Genomic DNA, 22,242 nt, shown 5'->3' on the forward strand with positions numbered 1-22,242 from the left:
AAAAAAGCAGCTTGTAAATGTAGACATGGCCTAAGTAAACCCAGGAAGGCTAATTTTAGAGTCTCCTGTGGCTTTGTGCAGACTTGCTTAGCACAAAAGAGAGCTGTATTTTCAGAACTGAATCAGGGCCTAAAAATATCCCGGACAGCATCCATTTAATAGTAGTTATTTTTAGTAACAGCGAATCATTCCACATTATTCCCAGTCTCGTTAAAGCACTTGGCTTCTCATAAACATTAGGTCTCCACTGCACACATTCTCTAACCACACTGCTTCAGGGGGTCTAGTTAAGTAATAATTGGTATGCATTGTTGCAAATAAATAGCAATTGATTGTTTGACAACATTACACAAGTTTACACACGCTAGAGCGACTGCGGAGTCCTGTATTTGAAAATCAAGTCTCTGGGGTTATTCTAATATCTATTTGTTTTAAATCTCTAACAGTCACCTCTGGTGCATTTCACACTTTTGTCCAAATGAGACAATGTCCCTTGTGAGAAAGGACGTTCAGAGAGGGGTGAAGCTAGGAGCCTCCAATCTTGCAACTGACTCAGCAGAGACGGACCCTTGTGCCCACACAGAACCCAAATGAGGTTCCACTGAAGCACAATGCTCAAACTGTGCATGATCCTTGTCACAGCCACTGCCCTAATTCTGTGTTTTTGAGAGTCAAGGAAGATTCACTTCCAACAAATAAACCTAAAAACTTACTTAATTATTAAAATCCATTATTTACTTCTTTTTTTTTTAACTGAATTTACATTTCAGTCCCCAAACAGCATTTATTTCTGCCTGATGTTTACTTTCACTCTTTCCGAAGATCAGGTATCTCAAAAGATTGTTTCGTTCCGATTGACAAAAAACATTTTAAAGGTGGTTTTGTAAGACTCAAGATTGACACAAGTTTCCCCGCGTACATGTCTGAAACCACTTTTTCAAATATACAATTTCACAATTCATTAAACACTTTCCAACCTGTGGCCCAGTGCCCTGCTCTCACCAGCGCACCAAACAGAAAGGGCTCCATGCAAAGCGGGAGAGGGGTATACTGTTCTGTGCAGCACATAATGGAATGTAAAACAAGTATACTTACAGCAACACACAGGACTCAAGACTGTGTGACCCAGTGAGGCAAAGTTTCCATTGATGGAACACCCTTTGGGAAGTGAGCCTACTACTGAATAAGCCCCAGTTGAGATAAGGGCCCCATAATGCTACGCCTGAATGAAGACACAGTGTATGTCTACACTAGAGTTTTTTACCTCAAATTAATAACTCAAGGTACTTAATATATTTGTAAAGGCTAATCTGGATACTCCCCACACATCTGTCCCCAAGTAAACCACAAATGTTCATATGCTTGAACACACACATGGGGAGGGTCCAGACACTTCAAACTTTTACAAATGTGTTAAGTACCTCAAATTATTTAGCAGTCTATAAATTTAAGGTAAAAAACGTTCGTTTGAACCAACCCATGCGAGAGAGAGAGAGAGAGACACAGACAGACAATCTAAACAACCAGTGACTCGAACAATGTTACAGAGCAAATGAATAGCAAAACTGGGATTAGAATCCAAGTCTCCTGACTCCCAGACCCTTTTCAAAAGATCATATTGCTACTACATGAGATACTCAGTACACGTACAATTTCTGTTCTTTTATTGTCAGAACTGAAAGGAGTTTTACAAGTAAATTTTTGGAGCTTAATGCAGCTATTAAAGATACTCTCCTGTGCTGAAAAGAAATACTTCTCTTCTTTGTTATAAATTTTTTAATGCAAATTGTTACACTAAGGGGAATGAGAGAAGCAACTGGTACACCACTAATAGATATCCTCTAGGTCACCACAGCTTTGCTACTGGGGAGAAACCATCGGTTATGCAGCTAACAGTGGTTTTTATATTCATGTGATATATAGTCTCTATGTGCAAATGTCATGTTACCAGCTGAGATGGGCCCAAACCAAAACTGCATATCTAACCAGTGCTAACCTTTTGAAAAGTTCATATCTATGTGCAAATTCTCTATCAGGTCAGCTTAGTCATATGGTGGTATTTCTTCCTCAAAAGTGTTCTCATTTTTAATTATTTTTTTAATTAATTTTTTTAAATAATCCTGTGGAAAATTCAGAAAACAAAAGCCAGGCATATACAAAACACAACAGAGCACAAATGAGATCAAATTTGCCAGCATTTCCACCGACACTTCTCCCCACCCCTGGATTTTTTTCAACCTGCTCTATTCATAAGACCCTTCCCAGATCAAGTTATCCAACCAAAATCAGCCCCATAATTTGTAATCTGAAGGGAGCAATATATACCAAAGTTCATCCAGCAGTTTGAACACAATTGTTGCAAGCAGGGCTTTAAATGTAGCGCAGAGAGGCAAATTTGCACCCAACCCCTACCTTCAAGGCACAGAGGGGCCTGAACACAATGGAACTAATATTGTTCAATGTATGTTTGGCAGAGGCCACATAAGGATGGAAACCTCCTGTGTACCACGGAGCTGTAATCAGCAGCAGCAGATCATCTGTTCACACTGGATAGGGGAGAAGGAAATGGAAGCGGCACCACTGAATGTGCAAGTACACAGACCCAAAGGTGCCCAAAAGACATACATTGACAGGGCTCCTATGGAGGGCTCCATGGCCTGGGAGAATGGAAAAGGATTCTCTCCCATCACCCGCACAATCACACATCATCCACAAAACGGTGGAACACGGTGCATAGCCCAGTTGCACAGGCAGTGTGCTGAGAAAGGGATGTGGCCTACAGACAACACTTACCACTTACACAGCAATGTATACTTTTCAAAGCATTGCACAGCCATGAACTAGTAAGACTTTTAAAGAGGTGCTGATGGTCTCCTGAAAAAGTTGTAACAAATTCTAGTTCAGAACATTTACTTATCTGCAGCCTTATGCAGTCTACATTTACTCCCCCTTCTTTAGTAAAAAAGACAAAAGCAGGATTTTGTTTAAGAGTTTGTCTTTCCTTGCTGTTTATTCTCCCAAGATAAGTCATAATCTTCTGTCTGCAACATCACCATGATAAACTAGGTGACATCATACACTCAGGATTATGATGTCAGGGGTTGGGGTGGGGCAAAAAACAGAAACAGATGTTTAATCCTCGGTAAACAGAGCCTGTTCGCAAGCAAACAGTCCATAGTATAATGCATGTGGGTAGAAAACACCGAAAAGAGTAACTATATCGTTATGTATACAAGCAGGATTGTTCCTAACTAGAATGGTGGCCTGTGTGAAATGAGTTTGTGTTCTTGGTCCAACTCCCAGTGGACGGGCATCAGCATCATAAAATCCACCATCACAACTGACATAAATTTGCCAATTTTGAACCTGATCCTGCTGTCCTTACACACCCAAAACTACAACTGGATTCCAGGGGAGTTTTTGTCTGGCCCCTTTCTGGCAGTCTCATCAGAAATGGCAAGACATGAATAGGCATGGAGACCACACCACCTTTTCACACTGAAAGATATTCTCACCTTGGTGGGGCTGAAGCACACTGATGATGCAAACTTCCCCACCTTGCTCAATGTCAATAAACAGAAGATTCAGCCTTCAAGGCCTCAATTCAGTGACTTTCATTTCACCCCACAGGATATTTCACTTTTATCTTTAATTTTCTTTTTTTCAGCCTTCCCCTTAAAGCCCATCTTATCTGTTTTTACTTCCCCTCTCTACTGCTGGAAGAATATCACTGATTGCAATGGAAATACTTGTCTCTTATTCCTTCTTCTGTTTGTTTCACGTTCATTTTGAACTACATATGCATGAAAGTGACAGAGTGTGCTTCTGAATCAGAATTTAAAGCACCAGGTAACATTGTACAAATAAAATAATCCTGTCAACAAAATTATAATTCCTAGGGTGAAATCCTGTCCCACTGAAGTCAGTGGCAAAATGCTCACTGACTTCACTGGAACCAGGATTTCACCCCATTCCCTACAGACAGAATGAAGAGGGATTAAACTGCCCCTTGTTTTCTGCTATGCTCATTCCACGCTAACAATGGCCCTGCTCTCTCCCTACTGCACATTCTGTATGCATATGTGAATCCTCATGTCATTTCTCCTTTCAGAGCCTAAAAACAAAATGCCCTTAGTGGAATAGTAATTTACATAAAAAGAGTTAAATGACAGGTATGTATTTATACAGGATGTGCAGCTGGGACAAAAAGGTTGAAGGGCCTGATCCTTCTATTAAAAATCCATAGGTAGTGTGGACTTCAATGGGAGCAAGGACAGACCCTATATTAAGAGTGTTATCATTGAAAAGCCACTGATCACATTTGTTTAGTCTCCATTAAATCAGAAACTAAAGACACACTGAATCCTTCAGAATACTATTCTGAAACTGTGATGAATAATCAAATGCGGTTTTACAAATGACACTGTGAATATATTAGAAAAGAACTTTCACCCAGTTCTTTCACATATTCCATCAAAATTAGCGTCAAAGATCTAGGAAAAGATCTGTTTTGGAAAGAGCATCATTACTTATTATATTCCACAATTATTTAACTTAGTTCAGATATAGTATAATTTAAGGAATCCTCAACAAATATAAAATGCTAGACCTAGCAGGCTGTTACAATTTTTCACAACAGTATCACACTCCAGTATTTTAACATGCCCATAGCAAAGTTTTTAATAGTGTAAGTTTATAGGAGCACATTTTCACTACTCTGGCGCAAGTCATTTCTAACTTTACATGGCTAGTACAAGCCATCCAAAAAAATGTATTGTACTTTGTCACTTTTAGTTAAAACTAACTTACCCTTTCCAATGTGTCAAGCAACTCTTGATTTAATTACTTTCAAAAACTGTGTTGTGCACATTCTTACTGAAATACTAGCTGAACTGCAGAAGTGTTATTTCAACTGTATCCAGTCTGGCAGACAAATTTCCTTCACCAGCCACAGACTTAATGAATGTGTATTTGTAGCCAGTCTAGGACACAGCACATTTAGGTTGATGTTTTTACTGATACAAAGATTATTAACACTGGGACCCAGGCCATGATCACATACATTATGGTGACAACTTCTCTATACTGAAATGACAGTGTTAAAAATGAAAGCTACTGCCACCATTCTACCATTACTGTAAACTCCTTTAAAAATTTTCCATTTAGGAAAAGCGTAAGTGCAAAGGGTACAACTTTGCCTTCAAAACTGATTCATGATAGGAATACACTGTTAGCAAATAGCATTCTAGTGTTAGATCTCTGCAGGATGTCATTCTGTGTCAGGGATCCTATTCGGCTGAACCTCATGGATTCTAAATAGTATATGCCATAAAGAAAACTAGCTTTAAAAGCCTGGTGGTTTGATTGTAAGACATAAATTCATCATTTAAAAGAAAAAATGGCATCATTTTACATTATGAAGTTTCACAAGAAAAATTCTCTATGCTGACAAACTACTTACTTCCTAAATCCCACGGTCAACTTTATTTATTTATTTAAAGTGACTGCATTCTATTTCTAAACATGTACATTTTACCTCCCTCACTAGATAAACCATATTTGATTCCATTTTAGAAATTATTTCTAAAAATCAGAATGCAAAGAAAGATGTAGCCACTGACGATACAAGAAAGTGAAGACACTTAACCACATAACTACATAGATAATAATTTTTACTAATTAATGTGTATTTGTAAAACCATGAAAGCAAACCCCTACACCTTACTAATAACAAAAAAGTGTTTACAAAGCCTTCAAAATTAAGAGTTCCTGTTTAATAATATTGCCCTGCATTAATAATACAAGTTTTTCATAGATTATATCAATTATTAATAAGATGTCATATACTACCATTTATAGCCACTTTATGCCACCTGTTTGGTCAGAAGTTTAGTAATAAAACATATAAGCCCTTATTTAAGATGAAATGGCTGTTTGTGCAAATCACTTCACTTTGGCAACTCCATGAAGTTTGAAGACAAATCAGCTTTGTGGTACTAAAAGATTACAAACACATGCAAACCACTAAAAATATTTGTTTATTGCAGTATGAGTGACATGCCTGTGTTACAACAATCACCTGTATAATCATAAATGCCTCATAGTATTCTGAGCATATACTCCTATAATGAGACTGTCTTCAGTTTTGCTTATTGAAGCAACCTTTAAAGAATGGTAAAGCGGGCATCGCCGTTATCTGGTGAAGAAAAGACTAACAAAAATATTCTGCCATTAGACAACTTGTCTGCCATTTACTTTATTCACTAAGCTTGCACAAACTAAAAAGTACAGCACTTTTCTCTACAAATCTGCAATAACTGCACTTTTATGCCAATTGATAAACTGCCTTCCCTTTGGAAATAACTGGTCACAGAGGCTAATAAGCACTGAACATCTTTTATTCTATGTATTTCACTAATATCACCAAAAATATATGATCAATATATATAAAATATCCCTCATTGCCCTACAGAACCGTAAATGTTTATTTCTTTTGTTCAGTTATGTTATATTTGGTCATGTGTGAACAATTAAAGTGGTCTAATTAGGGCTGAATGTATTCATTGGTTGCATGCAACTTCACAGGCAACTAAGTATATTTGAAAGAAGAAATGACTTGTCTTGTTTTATTTTGAAATCTTTATCTCCTTACACTTTCTTCCTGGTGTAATAAAAAGGACAGCATCACAGTTTCAGGCAAAGTGTAATACATTAAGCTACATCCAGGATTTACCTTAGGGGTGCAATCTTGTTGAAAGACAAAAGACTACTCTTTATTTCAGCTCCATGTCTAGTTAGTTTTTGTTAGAAGAACAAGCTCTTTCAGGCTCAATTATACAGAGTAACTAGCTTTTTTCAGCACATGTTTACACACTGCTGCTCTGTAAAGACCGAGACACAATTTTGTTTTAATGCACAATATAAAATTGTTTTAAAGCTCCACGTATATAAGCAGGAACCCTAAGCAACAGAAAAACCCACCCTAAAATGGTATTTTACTGTCCACAGATTATGGAAACTACATGAAAAAAAAAGATGTATTTTCTCCTAGGACTATAACAGTTGAAGTGAGTACACACAAGAAAAACAAAACACAGGCAGATCTTATATAGAACATAATTCCAATAATGTGTGAACCTTAGTTACAGTGGGACAGAAAGCAGCTTCTATTGTACAAAACAGTGCAAAAGAACACACAAACTTTGCTGCTGTAATACAAACAAGTTAAATGAAGCAAATGCAATAATTGTGCTTCCTTCTAAAAGATATGTCCAGAGAAGATGATTAATATTATATATAAATGCAAAAACCCAGAATGTGTCCAGAGGAATTGCTACAGTGACTGATCTGCATTTTAATTCTTCAGTGCATTATTTATCAAAAAGGTGAAACCCTTTTCCAAAGCGTTCAGGCATTTCATTCTGGAAAACTGTACTTAATTTTCATTTCAACAGCACTAAAAGATGGTTACTGAGGCTGCTGAGGATAGTCAGGGGTATTAAATACCAAACAATCAAGATCGCTTCTAAATAATACACACAGCAGACTGTGAGGCACAAACTGACACACGCAGGCACGCCGAAATGCTGAACGCCGAGCACTGATAACTACGTGCCAGTTATTGAATAAGAAACCTTATTCTGTAAACACCCCCACTCTAGACATTAGTACGTTTCATGGAGACGAGGGATGTTTTGGTCGGCTCTACCCTAGACTGCAGGCGCACCAGCTTTCCAGTCGCTTTAGGGATCCATGCGGGGTGAGAAGTGTTGCATTACGTTGCAACGTTACAAGGAAATTAATCAGGACGCTGCCTTGGAAAGGAGTTTTTCGGTCCACCCTCCAGAACGAAGCCGATTGAAGGTGTCTCTGTCGTATTTACAAGCCCTGGGCTTTCCCCTCCAAACTCGATTGATTCCAGAGTGCCTGTGCCAATGAACCGGATTTCCCTCCAGTTGCTCATGCCCCCCCCCTCCCCCAACTCGGGAAGTATTTGTTTTATACACTCCGCCAAACGCGTTCACTTTGCACAGGCTCCAGCAAGCCCCCAAACCCAAATCAATACGTTACTCTCCTGGCGGATTATGCATAAAGGGGCCGCGACGCGCCACGCCCACCACGACCCAACTCTGCCATTGTTAGCATCATGACTGTTTGCACCAGGCAAACTTTCCGATTGCGGCTTGAAGTGCACCCGAAAAGTGCGCGAGGAAAGGAGACTTGAAGTGCAGGCTCCAGCGTGCGGGCAAAAGGAGGAAGTCCCAGGCCAGGCTGTATTAAAGGCTGAGTGAGAAACGTCTCTCCTTCGCCCCCCCCCTTCCCCCTCCCTTGTCGTGGCTGAGACTTTGGCAGCCCTGCAAACCATGGGTAACCCTGCTAATCTGCTGGCAGATGTTGTCCATCATACTCAGCACTAAGTAAACAATGCAGAGCCCAGCAAAACAAAAGATTTCCACTTCACCTCATTTAACGTCTTTCACTTACTCTCTGGCTGCACCGGGGGAGCTTCTTGGAAAGGGGAGATTTGGAGAGGGCGAGAGAAGCAATTTAAAGATTTGCCATTCTCCCTTACCCTCCGCCCCCCGAACAAATATATATATATATATATATGCGCACTACCTCTGGCGGCTTGAACTCGCTCTCTGGCTTGAGCCACTGGCCCATATCTGTCCCTGCGTGCTCCGAAGTCTGCATCACACCCATGCATGATCAATCGCAGGGCATTACGCACACACAAGGCAAGACAATAATCAGCACAATCACACACCGAACGCGCGCACACACCCCTGGCACGGGGAAATATTTTTCACACACCACCCACCCACCCCGCCGGTTCTAATTGGATCTGGTAGTTTTGCATCCTTCAGCAACTAGACCTGCAAACATCCCCGCCTCCGTACATTTGTAAATAGATCTGTAGAGCAGGGGCGCTCTCCAGGCGGATTAAAGCCCGGGGGGGGGGGGGATATGACCAAAGATGTCCTCAGATTTCAGGCTTCCCTTGTCCTTTTTTCCCCCCCGCTCTGTATGGCGCAGTGAGGCGAAAACACATGGACACCACCACGGGCACAAACATTAAGACTGCAGGTAGGGAGAGAGCGCACACCAACCCAGCCCTTCATTGCAAATATCCTGCCCCCCGCCGCCGCTTCCCCCTTACCTCTGCCTTGGCTCCAAATATCCACAGGGAGCAAAGCCCCCCAGCTAGCAGCGGCTGCAGCCTTCTCCTCTCAGCGCCGCATCTCTCCCTTTATCGATCGCCTCCCCTCTCTCTCTCTCTCTCTCTCTCTCCAGGGCTCTCGCTGCCTGAGATCCACCTTAAAATGACACACACACACACACACACACACACACAAACTTAATCCCCTCCTCCTCCGAGCTGCTGCTCCAAGTGGGGATGGGGGCAGCCGCAGCCCCGGGAAAGAATCTTTCGCAGGAGCGAGGAGGATGCGAATTTCAACTTGGCTCTTTAAAAAAAACAAAAAACAACAAGCACCAAAAAAAAACCCCAAACAACTCAAAAGTCCTTGGCGGCTGCTCCAGCCGCGCGGCGCTGGGTGGAAGGGCTCGGCACTGGCCTCCCCGCCTCTCTGTGCGGAGTGGATGGGAAAGGTAGGGGCTCGCTCGCTCGCCTTTTTTTTTTTTTTTTTTTTTGGGCAATAGGCGGGGTCTCTCTTTGCAAACCAATGACACAAACCCACATGGGCCGGCCTCGCCCCCTCCAGCTACTCTTCACTACAAATAGGCGCTCTCGGGGGGATTAGTGGATCAGCTAAAGTGCAAACAGACGCCGCGAGAAAGAAAGGAGGGGAAGGAGAAAGGGGGCGGGGGGCCGCACGGAGGGAGCCGGCCTCTCTCTGCTGCACTTTTCTTCGCCCCCGCCCGAGACAGATGAAGTTGGAAACTAGGGGAAGTGGCCGAGTTGGGGAGGAGACAATAACAAGGGAAGCGCCAGCGTGAGCCGAGAAAGGCTCGTCCCTGGCCGGGCAGCCCCGCACTCCCCCGGCGCTTCAGCGCGGCTCCCCTACCCTCCGGATCCCACCGCCTCCCAGCCACGTGGAATCGCGGGGTTCGGCCCCCCACGTGGCGCGGCTTGTGTGTGTCCTCAGCGCCCGGAGCCGCTGCCCCGGCGCCGTCCCAGCTGGATCCGCGGGAGCGGAGGGCCTCCCTCCCGCCGCCACAAACACACAGCGCCCGGAGCTGGGGGATTCCCTCCTCCCAGCTGGCAGCCTCGGAGTCCTGGGGCTCTTGCGGTCCCCCTGCGCCGCCCCGCTGTGCCACATGTGGTCCGCCTTTGCCATCAGCTCCCTTCTCCACCCCAGCAACGATTCCTCCGCCGGCGGAAATTTCCCTGCCGGAGATGGAGGCGTCCAGACCACACGGTGCGGACTGTTTAGCACTGGTGGGTCGCAGCAGCCATAGTAGCGTTAAGAAGGCGCTTTATTTACTAACCCTCTTTTTTCAACCGCAGCTACTGCCCCCTCGTTCCCCTGGGAGCTGACACGTGTGTTCCTTGCCTGAGTTGGGGGGGAAGGTTTAGCCAAATTTGACTTAGCCAGTGTTTAGCCAGTCAAGTGAGAAAAGAAGTGGTTGTCACGCTGCAAAATTGTTCAGACACTTTCACTGCCCGTAGATTACCGATAAATGTTTTGTTTTATAACTCCAGGCTTGGACCTCGTCCTAGAGAAGGACAAGCATCTTTCACACGTTTGAAATAAATATCAGTATTTGACAGTTATATGCCACACTTACACACTGGGCTATGGGCAGTGCATGATTTGTCACTGACTTTCCACAAAAACATTGCAGAAAGATATCTGACTCACGGATATAACTGGAGCTCATTACCCCACACAGAGCTCATACCATTTGAAATTGATGTTGTGGGGCCGGAGGATAAAGGCCACTAGACATGCTGAGCCCCTTCTGCTGACATCTTTGAAGACAGAGGAGGTGACACATACACCCCCACCGAGCACCAAATTTGATATGAATATCATAATCACATCATGGTGTTTGTTTGAATGTGAGATAACAGGAGCACACTCGAAAGGTGCATTTATTTGTGTTTGTATTCTCTATTATCCTGGAGGTTTGGGAATTACTGTTTTGACAGTCATTCTGCATCTGCTTGTAACAAGGATGTGGGTAGGTGGTGAGCTTCTAGCTTTCCTGGGTGTACATAGTTCATACTTTTCAATTTTAGAGAAAAAACAGATTCCTTTTCTGGTCAAATAAAAACCTTAAACCAAATCAATTGTCCATCACAATAAAAATACTTCGAGTTTTGTATTTGAAATTACAAGGCAATGGCATAAAAATCTTAATTCTCACCAGTAAATTGTAGGATTTTTCTAGGTTTTTCCACCATACCCCTCATTGTGGTGTCTGAGCACTTGAAGTTGTGAATTACGGCCTTGGTCCTACAAGTGCTTGAATATGTGAATATCTGGAATTCAGTGGAATTACAAATGTAAGTGTTTGGGGAGGGAGGGGGGACTGTATTCATATGCAAATAATTCAATCTATTTGTGAAAGAATGCAAAAAAATCATATCATAAGCTACAGATTCAAAATTACACTGGTTCCAACTGTGAACCTCTGAGTAGATTTGAAGTGAGATACCATTCTTGCCCCAGTACCCAATCCGGCACTCTTTGCTCTGGCAAAACTCCCATTGAAGAGAAGGCTCCGGCTCTTCAGAATGGAATTTCACAATGCGAACAACCTCAAGAACATAAATCCAAATACTTCTCAGATTTTTCATCATTAACTTTGCTAATTATCAAAGCTATTTGGGACAGATCTTCAGCTGGTGTAAACGGAGACACAACGAAGCTATGACAATTTACACCAGCTGAGGATTGCCTATTGTGTTTAAACACCTATTTTTTTTTCACCCAGCATCACCATCTCTCCTTGTTTTATTGCACACATAATTCACGTGTTTGTATTCATTTGTAAAGTACTATCTATGCAACCTATGGTGCTGTAGGAATCAACAATAATAAATAATACTGATTTTGTGACAAGCATAGGAACATATATTGAGGTCATAAAGGCAAAATAGTGATTTTGCTAGAGGAGCAACTCTATGCTAAGTTTTAAGAGATACAGCTGTTATGCAAACACGTTTTCAAAATTAGCAAGGGGAATATAGCAACTAGGGATGTAAAATAGTAAATGGTTAACCAGTAATCATTAGTCTTACTGGTTAACTCAGCCTAACCTTTAACCCCCAACCCTGGGTGGGCCGGAGCAGCCCCAGCTGTGCTGGCCTGCCAACCCAAATCCCTAGCCCACTGGAGCAGACCCCAGCCCCACCAGCCGACCCCAGCAACAGCTACGGCCCCGCACCCGCTGGCCGGAACAGCCCAGTCCCTCTCCCTTTAATTAATTAACCGGTTACATGATATCATTTTAATCGTTTAACCGGTTAACTTTTAAAACTATATTTACATCTCTAAGAGAAACCATCAGGGAAATCAATTGATTTTTCTATACAATATTTGTTCTTACTATTAAACATTTTTCAGATTTTGCAACTGTGAAAGAATCTTTGTAATTAATCACTGGAGAAAGAGATGTATCTACAAAGCTTGAAATAAAAATCTCACAAATCAAATTCATAGCAGAACGGTGAAGGAGTTATAAGTGAGACTTTTTAACAATTGTTTTGTGAAAGAAAATAGACTGGTGAAATACACTTAAGAATTACAAGTGTTGGTACTTACAGTGAGAATTACAGAGAGTTTGGTGTGCAAGGTTTATTTAGAGTTCTCTTTTGACTGTCAAGCAGGGTTCACTTCACTTGCTGGAATAATACTATGCACTGTAGCTGATGGGCCCTTGATATTCACTATTCTAGTCTAGTGTTGGGATTTAACTACTTACTAAGATCTAATAGAAAATCTGGAGTGACTATAGCAGTAATAGTTATATTTGATTAATTATAATTATTTTCAGTAAGTGATTACATGCCTCGCTTACAAATAACTTTGCTTTCTACTAACTGTACAGTATTCAGAAAGACCAGGATGTTCAAATATTGCTTCATGACCCATATGCTGGTTTCTAAGCAGCTGAATGCAAGTCACACACCATCAGCTGGGTACACAATCACACTTTCCCTCTACACTTCATTGACATGTCAGTCTGAGTGCAGCACCTCCTGTTACATTGGTGCTTTTCAAAATCTTGCAAGTAACTTAAAAAAATACAATCTGTTTCTAAAAAGACGTTGATTTGCAGACGCAAATATGGACCCTGATCTTGTAAAGATTTAAGCACATAGTTAATTTTATGCAGTGTGAGTAATCTTAGTTAAGCATGTGCATAAGTCTTTGTAGATTTGGCATCAGGGTTTGTTGGATATGATAAATGACCTATTTTACTGCTGTGAACACCTATATAATTTGAGGATTCTGAATGAATGTATGAACAGTCTGACATAAATTCTTCATAGTCTCTAATGAGATGAAAACAATCAAATGAGATCCTCCTCCCTGTTGTGAACAGCTCTGTGGAGCTCCTCCGTTGCCGCTGCTGCTATCTAAAAAACAAACATAGCTCCTGTTTGCTGTGATCATCTGTACCTGGCTGTAAACAATCAAATGAGAGGCAGGCAGGAAACAGAGTCGTGCAGGCTGTTTGCAATTAAGAGTTAAGACTAAGGGGTCAGAAAAATGTTCTGATTTTTCAAGTCAGGAAGCTAAACACACAGTGTTGGCTCCAAAAATCCCCTCTCTCTTTCCCCCCGCTCCCTGTCACACTAGACCCCACTCCACCCCCCTCTTTTGAAAAGCACGTTGTGGCCACTTGAATGCTGGGATAGCTGCCCATAATGCATCACTCCCAACAGCGCTGGAAATGCTGCAAATGTGGCCATACACCAGCGCTGGTAGCTGTGAGTGTGGCCACACACCAGCGCTGCTCCTACACAGCTGGATGACCAGCGCTGCAAACTACCAGCGCTGCAAACCGTAAGTGTAGCCAAGCCCGAAGATTATGCCTGCTGCCACTTCAAAGGTAATTTACTTTAGATTTTCAGTGTAATCTTGAATTTAACCTGTGATCTCAATATCACAATAATTTGGCCATTCTTAAATAAACAGATACTTCTGGTAGCCTATAATGAACACACACCGTAGGCTTGGAATATGTTTGGAGGAGATGCAAAAATTTACTTAGAAATTTGTGGTCATAACCATTTATTTTTTCCCCATAAGAGGAATATTTGATTCTTTCCATGTTGTTATACAAACTCGTATCTATAATTTGTGTTAAACTGTTTGTAAGTGCAGGGACAGTCAGCAGGAATGTGAACTAATCAAGGTATTTCCCTAAATAAATTACTGTATGTAAATTTGGAGATATGAAAAATGAACTGAAAAGTTTATCCAACTAGGTAACCAATATTTAACAATAATTTATCAGACTTACCTTTTAAACATATTGGGCCAAATACATCCTTCTGTTCATAATTTCAGTGGATTTAAACCAGGGATGAATTTGTTCCATTAGATAAATATTTGGAAAACTATTCTAGAAGTAGTGTTGCTGTAGCTGTGTTGGTTCCAGGATTTGAGAGACCAGCAGGGTGAGGTAATATCTTTTATTGGACAAACTTCTGTTAGTGAAGGAGACAAGCTTTCGAGCTTCACAAAGCTTTTCAGAAGAGTTTTATGAAGCCCAAAAACTTGTCTCTTTCACCAGCGGAGATTGGTTCAGTCAAAGACATTACCTTTACCCACCTGGTCTCTCCCTTACTCTAGATATAGGTATTTAGAAGATTAATAATCTTTCCTATGTTTTTGGTCTCATTACAGATTGACACTGGTGTAGTAATGTCATTGATTTCAGTTACTTTTGATTTATTCTAGTGCAAGATCAGAATCTGGCCATTAATGTCAACACTAGTAAAAGTGCAGCTTGTTTCAGTAAATTTGCTAACAGGGTGGTTCAGATCTGTCTTTATGCCATTTACCTTAAGCTTGTATCCAATTCTGAAAGAGAGCCAGAGTGAGTAGAAAAACCTTTCTTTTACTAATAAGACACACTATATGCCATCTTATCCCATTAGTGATTTCCCCCGTTATTATTTAGTGTTGTGTCTGATTATCATAATGTCTCTGGTCACAAATCTAGAGCAAAACTCTTTATACATCTGGAGTTACATAACATATAAGTAACAGCATTAAACTCAATATAAATAGATAATTATCATGTAAACAATAAGTTACATAGTGGGAGTATGAGGATGGAAGATGAGAAATAAGGTTGAGTAGATTTGTCTCTTCTTTACTTTTTCAAATTCAAACTAAATCTTGGTCAGAATAAAGAAAGAACATGAAGGGAACATTTATAACTACTTTCAGCTACTTTCAATATTTGTTCTCCCCTCCTTCAATGGAGTTATGCACAGTCAATTTCTGGGGGTTAACTATTACTTAGTATGTTATGATGAAGAGAAAATGATATTTTAGAGGTGCCAGCTGGGCATTCCTTATAACGGCCCCAAGGTTCTGGAATGCTCTTCTGCACCTGGTCCAAAATAACCTAGATGTGTTGACTTTCAGAGCACACTGAAGGACCCATTTGTTTCACCTGGCCTTTTAGGAGCGATATGTGGACCAAGGTGCAGGCCAATGTATGGGGGGATAGTATTTGGTTATGTGCTGCTGCTTGGTAGAAATAATATGCTCATTGTATTCCATTCTGGTCTTGTAATTTTAAACATCAGGCAGCTCACTCAGCATATGTGTGGATGGGCCCTTTATATTGATTCTAAATCAATAGAAAATAAAAATAAATTTTAATAATAACTATCTTGTGGTATAGTAATAATACATTACTAGCGACTTCCACATAGTATGCATAAGGGATTATTGCACTAACTTTTCACCTCTGGGGACACTGGCTCATATCTAAGTATGATCTTTGTTGAAATGAGGCTGGTGGTGTGCAATACTTCCTTGGTAGATACAATGTAAATTCCCCTCTCCCTTTGATATGATATGGTAAGCAGTAAAGGAGAGACTTAGGCATGGAATCACAGGGAGGTGGAAGGCAGGGGTCTGTGTAGGGAAGTTTACATAGCAACTACTTACACAAAGAGTGCAATCCTTCAGTGTCATTAACACTGAAACATTAAACACATTCTAAAAGCAATAACATTAAAAAAACCTCACATATATGATAAATACAATTTCATTCAATAGTACATTGGCCAATATGCTAGCAGTTATTCTGTGAAATAATTCCATTTTAATTATCATACTTATCACACTAGTTCAAGGACATCTGATATTTTTCATCAAATGTCCCTTTTATTCCCACTTGCCAAATTTATTCCCATTGAGAAAGAAAAAGACTTGCATGCTGAGAACTATTGAATTGAATCAGTGGTTAGAGAGGCAGGCAACACGTATTACTTCTGCCTTAACTACAAACATTGAGGTCTGCATTGGTGGAAAATTCGCAAAGCCATTCCCTTTTGTAAACACGAGTAAAAGGACTGTCAACACCTGAGAAACGTCTCTTTTGACAATCCTGGCTTTTTTTGGTTGTTGTGCAAACAGGTTTCTCTGCTTTGTTTGTCTTCCATTTGTCTTGTATTTTTGTGCAAGACAAGACACGATAAAGGTCTTATAAAATGCACATGTACAGTTTGTGTAACCCTTCCATAAAAATTTTTAATTTGGTCATTGTGAGAGCAGATTCATCCCAGAAATATCTAATGGTGCTGTTTAATCCTTCCAGGAAAATTACATGAATGGCTCTTGAGTCAATCTATTTGGTTTAAAGTTTAAAGGGCAATTGAATGTACAATTTTGATAAATGTGCCAGGTGTTTCTAAACAAACAGTTATAGATAAACACATGTTCATGCCTCTCCCTCCATAAACTGTGAACTTCCTCAACTAGATGATCACAATGGTCCCTTCTGGCTTTGCAGTCTATGAAACATTAAACTTTCCTGTGTGCCAGTTTAGAACTGGCTAGGTAATAGAATGCTTTCATTGTACTTTAATATCTTAACGTGTTTATGCTCTGTAATCTCTAGTTCTGCCTTTGTGGTTGTTTTATAAATTAATCACTGAGATATTTGTAGATTGTTAAAAATATAAAACCGATACAAAAAAAATTCATGCGACAGCAACAAAAAATGGTGAGCTAGGCCTTCCAAAGTAATTTGCCATTCACCAAGACACTGGTGTTAATGCTCATAGGTATTACTGATGGGTAAAGTGCAACATTGGGACCATATTTTTCAGTGGTGTAAATTAGGCATGCTGGGCCTGATTCATCACTGCCCCACACCAGTTGTTGTTATTAATTATTTGAATTATGGTAGTGCTTAGAAGCCCTAAATGAGATCAGGGCTCCATTGTGCTTGATGCTTTACATACCCTTAGTGAAACATAGTCCCTGTTACGTAGAACTTAGTCTGAATAGAGAAGACTAGGTTTGCCAGTTTTGGTTGGAGGTTTCATCACATGACATAATCTTTAATTAAAGAGTAATCTTTTATTCCTGGAGATTTCAGGACAATCCTGGAGGGTTGGCAACCCTAAAGGGCAGGAGGGAAAAAGAGGGACATACAGAAGTGAAGTTACTTACTTACGGTCTCAGCACAGGTCACTGGCAAAGCTGGGTTTCACAAGTCTATTGTCCTATTCACTGGACAATGTGTTTCTACAGTCTTTTGATCATAATGGTCCCGTCTGACCTTAAAGTCTATGAGTCTTTGGAGTTACACCAGTGATGCCAATAGTAAAGGCTGCCTACACTTTCCATTGTAAGACCCTGTTTTTGGTTGCTAATCATTGTTATTTATATTTTGGTAGCAGATAGAGGTCTCAAACAAGTCAAGACCCCATTCTATTGTGCTAGGCACTGTACACACCTATAGTAAATGATAGATCCTGCATTATTTGCATTCACCTTACTCCATTTTCAGCCCACAGTGACTAGAGGGATTTAAGATACTGTCAATTAAATGCAACAGTGTGCAATTTTTATCCATAGAGAGCCTGATTCAACCCCACATTACACCAGTTTTATGCCAATGCAACTCATTCGTTCCAAATGCTGGTGAGCTGCTGGATTCCATGCCCGGAAGCTGAGGCCTGACCTACGTTATGAAAGTTTCACTGTTATAGCTATTTTGGCTAGGGATGTGGTTTGTGTGTGTGTGTTTAATACCACAATCAACCTAATGTGGATGCCATTATACTGATATAAAGAAAGGTTCCATCTGCTTGGTCACCAACCTTTCCATAGTGTAAATATGCAAAGGAGTAGTTAATGGGAGAAGTCATGCTAAATGTGCATGTTAAGCACCATCCACCCTGACTTCTTATATCATGTATGCACCAAGCCTTACTTACATCCTCAGTGCCAATGAACACTTCTTACAAGTCACACTTTCCCTGGAGTGTAATTTGGAGCTGGTGGTGTACTTAGTTTAGATGCTGAGAACTCATGGTGTCTTACGGTACCCAAGTTCTCTCAGTGACATTTATAGATGGGGGCGGGGGTATTATTTAAACTATTAATGTTTCTTGTAGCTTGATTCAACTAGTAAGCACCATTATATGGGATAGAATCATGCTGTTTTAAGATGGGATAGTGGCTGGAAAAATCACCCTCGTAATATTTTCCAGGGTTTGTTCCTGACAAAAGTGGCAGCTGTTGGAAGACCTATCTATGTCCTGCCAGATTAATTAATAGTGTTAAGATCCTGGTTTGATCATTTTAATACCTGAGATGTTTTGAAATTTTAACTGCTATTGTACACTTGCTGAAAAGTGCATTGTTCAGGGCACCAAAACTATTCACAAATTTGAGTAAAAAATCAGCAAACAGTTTTGTCCACCCTCCCAGAAAGAAAGAAAATTTTAAAAAGTCAAAATTTTATTGTAACTTTTTCATTCAAAACATTCCATTTTCACCATTTTGAAATGAATTTTTTTTTCATTTTATACCCATTTTGTTCTGAAATTTGGTTATTTAAAAAAAATCACCAAAGAAGGGTGAAAAATACCTGAAAACAACAAAAATTCATTTTGGGTCAAACAAAACCTTTTGGTTGACCCGAAATGAAGTTTTTTTTTTCAATTTGGCAACCCCTTCAAAAACTTCAGTTTCACTTTAAACTGAACCAAATTATTATCATTATTATTTTGATACTTTGGCTTGGCCCCAAACTGAAAAATCTATTACTTGATCAGTTGTACTCAACCCCGCAGAAAATTGTTCCACCCAAATATGGACAGAGTTGCTTGACTTTAGGGCAGGAACCAAATTTTGACAATTTTGGCCCAGACATTTTACTCAGCGCCCCCCTCTGCCAATGGCACTCTAGACATTTTGCAGCAGTGTAAATAAAGAAACATGTAAAAAACCTGGGATATTTTACAAGTGTGATAAAATGATCACATCAGTCCCAGACCCGTGGGAAAGGCTTTTGGGGATTAAAAGGCCTTTGTGCCCTTTAAAACTCAGTCTGTATGTCAGAAGGCATCCTGTGCTGAGTACGAAGCAGCAGGTAGTTAGAATCAGCTTGCTCTGTCCCCAGCGATAACCACACTGTTTCCTTCTGAACAAGCTGCGGGTGTCAGAAAGCCCAAAATAGAATGCACTGCAAGCGTCCAACCTTGGTGTCACAAAAGCATGTTCTCTGGGTCTCAGAGTAGGGTGCAGGAAGAAAAGCCACAGTCTGATGACATACATAAGAGGGTAAAAGACTGAAACTGACATCTGATGATCAAGGACAGTGCCTAGCCTGCATACCACATTAATCTGGTGACGGAATTCCCCATTGAAGATAGCAAGGCTAGGAAACTGCTACCTGAACAAGCTAATGTAATATCATATTTGCTGGAATTTAATCACAGCCAGTCAGTCACACATAAACAGTGTCTTTCTTAGGATGCAGTTAGAATCTGAAAAGGAACTGTAAGAATACCAGAGCTGGATTTGATGTTTATGGTTTCTCTCAGTGAATCCTTAGAAAACATACTCAGTTTGCCAGTAGAAAGATGTGGTGGCGTTTTTCTGACAGCTAGCCCTGCAAACTCACTGTAGGATCTGAAAGTCAAACTGTGTTATTTCTGGTTTACGTGTCATCACCAATAAAAAGATTATGCAGTAGAGCTGATCAGAGAATGACAATTCTGTTCTGTTGCAATTTTTGAGGCTTTAAAATTGGTTTTCCAATGAGGAAAGAAAACAAAATCTTTTGTATGTATTTTCAAAAATGGAATTGTGTTGGAATGAATTTGCAGACTGAAACCTCAGCTTTTCAAGTTGGGAAGAGGTTGTGTGTGTCCATTCCTCTGGTGGTAAGGATACTGTTCTGGGATGTGGAAGACCCAGGTTCAAATCCCTTCTCTGCCTGATCCAGAGCATTCTTTTTCATTCCAGATCACTTCTAATCAGGCAAAGCAGGGACTTGAATATTGGTCGGCCAGTGCCCCTAACCACCAGGCTACAGAGCATGAAAAAGTCTGTTTGTCTCCTACACCCCCACACCCCTCAAACAGTTAACTACAACATATCTCCATAAAAGAATATTTTTCAGTGAAATAAAATTCCACTGAAAATGTTCCAACCAGCTCCATTATGCAGCTAGAACTCAGGCCTTGTCGACACACTATGGCTTGGTCTAAATTTACCAGTTAGATTAACATAACTACATTTGGCAGGGATGTGAAAAAACACACCCCTGGCCAACGTACCCCCAGAATAAAAGCACCTGTGTTGAAAGAAGAATGTTTCCATCAGTGTAGGTGCCACTGTTTGGGGAGGTACTGTTTCTACACCCATGGAAAAATCCCTTCCACTGCTATAGGCTGCGACTACACTACGAGGTTATGCTAGCATAGTTGCAACAACATAGCTAGGCTGGTATAGTCTCTGTAGTGTAGACATACCCTAAATGCTTTAACGATCTTGACAGAGGTAAAGTGGTGCAACCCTAGTGTGGACGCAGTTATACCGGTATAAGTTATTCGTGCCTCACAAGGGGAATAAGCTGTACTACTAGAAGGCACTGCACTAGGGGTTGTCCTGGTATAATTATATTAGTAAGAAATCACACCCCTTACTGAGATAATTATACTGGGACAAAGGCTGCGTAGACCAGTCTTTAGTTAACCATTCTGTTGTTGAGGATGAGAGTCCAGCTCATTTCCCCACAGCTGCACTGGCCTTGAAAGACTAACAGGAATAAAAGTAAAGCTTATTTTATTCAGTAAAGTAAAAAAATAAAAAGTGAGCTAGGATACAGATGCGGTGCAGACAGGATGAATAAAAAGCAGCTTTGACACAGCCACTTTTCTGGCCATAATTGCGCTTTAAGCAAACCAGCTCAATCAGAGACTGGGGATAGAGAAATGTTAGGCTGGGTATCAATGTGTGTAACAGTAATGATTTCACTGACATGGTTCCTCTCAAATTTCTCTCCTAAATGCAGCATCTAGACACTGAACAATTTTGGCGCTAGAAGCTCCTCCTCGTGGAACATGATTTGAGGTCCCAGTGCAGGCTGATGAGAATTCTCCTGAAATCAATGATGCCTAAGACTACTCTCTTAAGGTGTGATCTTATCCAAAGCATTTAAATGACCTTCTTTGCATTTCAGAATACTGCAGCAATGAGATTCTCCAAGCAGTACATTTCTTAGGGAGAGCTGAAGTCTTTTGGACAAAGTCCCAGATGGTTGGAGTCTTTTGGCCTTTCATTACACTTGGGATATGTGTTATATAATAATGCTCCCAAGAGCATTGCTTGTTATTTCTCATTATACAATATTTCCAAAATATTTAAACAAACACTTTCTTTGACATTATTTAGAGGGGAAGAACCCCTCCTTTTACTCAAGGGTATGGCAGAAGCAGGAAACTCAGAAATAGGTTTGAGTTTTTGCACATTCAGCGATGAATTTGGTGTTTGATTGACAGATGATGGAGGAAATGGAACTCCTCTTCTTTCCATCTGAGCCATCAGATTGACAGGCTACAATATTCATCTGTCATCAAAATGCACCGAGATCCTGAGCAAGCTTCCACTGATGTCAGTGGAAAGGCTTCCATAGACTTTGTTGGGAGTTGGATCAGGCTCCATTTTCCATTTTCAGTTGTGTCTCAGACATGATATTTGTATACCGGCAATCAGCAAAGTGTGCAGAGTTTGCAGCTTTCTCACCCATCTTTGGCTCTAGTCTGTATGGCTCAAG

General features: G+C 40.7%; 1 protein-coding gene across 7 annotated transcripts in view; it reads right to left on the bottom strand.

The window, feature by feature from the left end:
- CTBP2 (C-terminal binding protein 2) overlaps positions 1–22,242 on the bottom strand; it is a 299,487-nt gene that overhangs the window by 211,760 nt on the left and 65,485 nt on the right. For 2 of the 7 annotated variants that reach the window (XR_005583069.1, XM_039482484.1), the window contains exon 1: positions 9,161–9,624. The exons of 1 other annotated variant lie outside the window; for it this stretch is intronic. The gene's annotated coding sequence lies outside the window, so the exon portion shown is untranslated. Of the gene's footprint in view, positions 1–8,619; positions 8,736–9,160; positions 9,625–22,242 lie in introns of those variants that run through there. 4 more of the 7 variants (XM_039482482.1, XM_039482479.1, XM_039482485.1 and 1 more) reach the window with 3 other exon arrangements.

Source organism: Mauremys reevesii, linkage group 7 (assembly GCF_016161935.1).
Source record: "Mauremys reevesii isolate NIE-2019 linkage group 7, ASM1616193v1, whole genome shotgun sequence".
Classification (NCBI taxonomy): domain Eukaryota; kingdom Metazoa; phylum Chordata; order Testudines; family Geoemydidae; genus Mauremys; species Mauremys reevesii.